The 3210-nt window shown below is 46.9% G+C and overlaps 1 protein-coding gene across 1 annotated transcript in view; it reads left to right on the plus strand.

The window, feature by feature from the left end:
- Window positions 1-3210, plus strand: part of LOC123019387 (vomeronasal type-2 receptor 26-like) — a gene marked incomplete at its 3' end in the record, with an annotated part of 7863 nt that overhangs the window by 336 nt on the left and 4317 nt on the right. The window lies entirely within an intron of this gene.

Here is a 3210-nt window from a genome sequence, read left to right on the forward strand (position 1 = left end):
GGACTAAGTGCACAGAGAAAGCGGAACTGGAAAGGCTGTCCCAGGAGGAAGTTGAGAGAGCCCTGTCTCAAGACAGCTTCAGCACTTACAGCAGCGTCCAGGTTGTGGCTCATGCCTTACATGCCACATCTTCATCCCAATCCAGGCACACATTGAGGTTGGGTGGAGGAGACAGGTTGGAACATCAAAGACTGCATTCATGGCAGGTACTTTCTTTTCTGTTTCCAGCATCACTGAGGATGAGGAAAGACATTGGAACTGGGCTCACACAATGTGTATGGCATTGTTCCCTTCCCGGATTGCCTGGTTCTTCCTCATTAGTCCACTGAGGGTGGCTGGATGGCTTGAGTAGCTCTTACAGTTGCTCCTCTTTCCAGAGAATTCTATGGTATTTGCCCACTAGAATTGGAAACCATGGGCCTGGCTTCAGACAACACAACAAGCCATGGTGCTATGAGCAAACAATAGGAAAAGACACTGGTTCTTACCATGGATAATCATGGCTTGTCAAGTTGTCTGAACCCAGCCAAGGCAACCCATGTTACAGCCTATCATCTTGCCTGTTGCATGGAAGTGCAGAGCTCGTCTTCTTGTCTCCTGAAGTAGCTCATTGAGGCAATTATTTTGAATGGTTCCCAGATTATTCATCCATTTTCCTGGAAATGGATCCCTGAAACCCTCAAGAACTCATTATCATTTGCTTTGCAAAGCCCTTGGACAAGGAAAGACTTTGCCTGCTAGGTGTACTTTAGATTGTTCTTGTAGGAGATGAAGTTTGACAGTCTAATGCCTCCAGTAGTCCATCCTGAGGGATCGTTTGTCATTATTCTCCTGAGGACATGGACTAAATGGTTGTGGTGAAGCATCTTATTAGTTTCCCTGCTAAACATTTCCCCTTCTGACTAATAAAAACTAGTGGGAGACTAGGACTGGTATGTCCAGAGTGTACAATGCATGCTCATACAAAGTGGTGGTATCTTCTGCATTTAAAGAAGCAGTAACACCACAACTGTTTCAGAAATCCCTCCCAGATCTTATGGATTTGGATCCCTGCCCCTACTTACAGATGCCTCCTTTTTGGCTCAGCTTCTCGAGAAGGTAGTGGCAGATCATTTGTAGTCAGGATACTGGTTGTCAGGACCCATTTCATCTGGTTTCTACAAAGGCTCATGAGTCTACAGATGACATGCAGCTGCATTTCCTTGTGAATTCTGCATCATGGCCATCCTTTGATACATGAAAGTGTGGCCATGGATGTCCTTGACCAGGGCTTGGACTTCATATCTGCCCTGCTCCATTGTGTGTGTGATTCTTGCTAAGAGAGAGGCCTTGTGGAAGAGTGGTTCCCATGCCCATGAAATATGTATGCATCTCATTTCTAAACCTATTTCAACCCATAATGCCTTGCAACACTCAACTCCACAATACCTGTCAGCGCACTTCCCTCAGCCATGATCCATTTGCACACTACTCGACCTCTCAGGCCTTCCTCCTCCAGGGAAGCTCAGAGGATGACAACAAGGAGGAGAGCTTTCTCCGAGGTGGACCCCCATTTCTGCACTGTGCTCCTGCTGGCACCAGACTGACATCTTTGGGGCCAAGCTCACATGGCCATTTAAGCAGAGCCTTGAGGCACATACTTGCTACTCAGGAGCTTGAAGGGGGTTGCCCTGTGCTTGACAGAATTAGCAAAGAAAGAATAATTCTTTGCTAATGTTTGTTTCAGCAATTTTCTTTTTAAAGGTTTTTTCTGACTTCATAACATAGAAACACAGAAACAGAGCGAGTCAGAAGGGGTCTCCTGGGCCATCTAATCTGCCCCCAGGTCCAGCTGGCTCCACTCATGACATGCCTTCCATGTGCATGTCCATGGACAATAAGAACAGCTACTCCTGTCTTTTCCTCCCAGAAATCCAAGGCAGCACAAATGCTGTTTTTCCTCTTCACTTCATCCTCACAACAATCCTATGTGGTAGGTGAAGGTGAGAGTGAATGACCTGCCCCAAGTGAGTTTTATTGCTGGGTGGGGACCAGAACCCAGGTGACCAAAGTCCCACTCCAACAGCACAAGCCTTGACCCTGCCAGGCTGGTCATGATCCATATGGAGAAGCCTCTCCTAGACCAGAGCTATGCAGGTATTAGTCTTTATAGAGGAGCATCTTGTGGCCTTGGCAGATCATAGCTGGTTAGAACTCAGAGTTAGGATAGGAAGAATGTGGAATGGTCCTTCTTACTTTCATGCTTTTCCCTCCATCCTTCTAGTTTCATGCGTTCTTAAGAGAAACCCAGCTTTCCAATATTTCTGTGGAAGGACTGTATTTTGATGAGAATGGGGAGCTCAAAACTGGCTTTGACATTGTGAATTGGGTGCTGTTTCCCAATGACACATGTGGTCGAGTTACAGTTGGGAGTGTGAAGAGAGATGCCTCCCCTGATGTAAAGCTCACACTCAAGGAGGAAGCCATCATGTGGTCCCAGCATTTCAAGGAGGTGGGGAAAAAACTTTGTGTCTTACTCATTGTTTGTGGTGTCTGTTAAAATCTATGAATCTGTGGGATAATCCATACAAGGCATTTTGGGGAATCCAGTGCACACTTGTCTGGGAAAGGAAGTTCCAGTGAGCAGAAAAGACTTGTTCTTGTGTGAACGATTGCAGGATTGCCTTGCCAAGGGAACCTTCTTCTAGCAGTGCAGGCCAGTGAGAGTTTAATGCTCCCAAGCCTTCCTGTTTTGGAATTTTTGCACTGGTTTCCCTGTACACTTAAGGCAGCATGAAGAGAATCCTCCAGCTGATCTCCACGTCTAATCCACACCAAGAAAGTGTGAGGAATCTCTTTGGGGTGAGAATCAGTTGGATTAATTGAGCTCAGTTCCCTGCACTCTGGCCCACGTCCCACAGCCATGGGTCTGAGTGTCTTCCAAGTGCACCTGGGTTCCCCTTATGCATTCCAGGAATCAAGTCCTGTGTGCCAATGCATGAGGCTCTTCCATACTTCATGTCAACTGTGGCAACCTTTGCTTGTGCAGCTGCATGAGACACAGACGAAGGTTGCCAGTTGTGCAGCTGGGATTCCATGAGAGTCCCAGGACTTTCTCTCTGATTGGCTTGCTTCCCACACCTGAGCTGAGAGTGCAAGGCAGTCCACAAATGACAATGGGATGGATTCCTCAGAGCTTCTATGCATCTCTGCATATCAGTCCTTTTTTTT

Source organism: Varanus komodoensis, unplaced genomic scaffold, assembly GCF_004798865.1.
Source record: "Varanus komodoensis strain SLA01 unplaced genomic scaffold, ASM479886v1 scaffold121, whole genome shotgun sequence".
NCBI classification, from domain to species: Eukaryota; Metazoa; Chordata; class Lepidosauria; order Squamata; family Varanidae; genus Varanus; species Varanus komodoensis.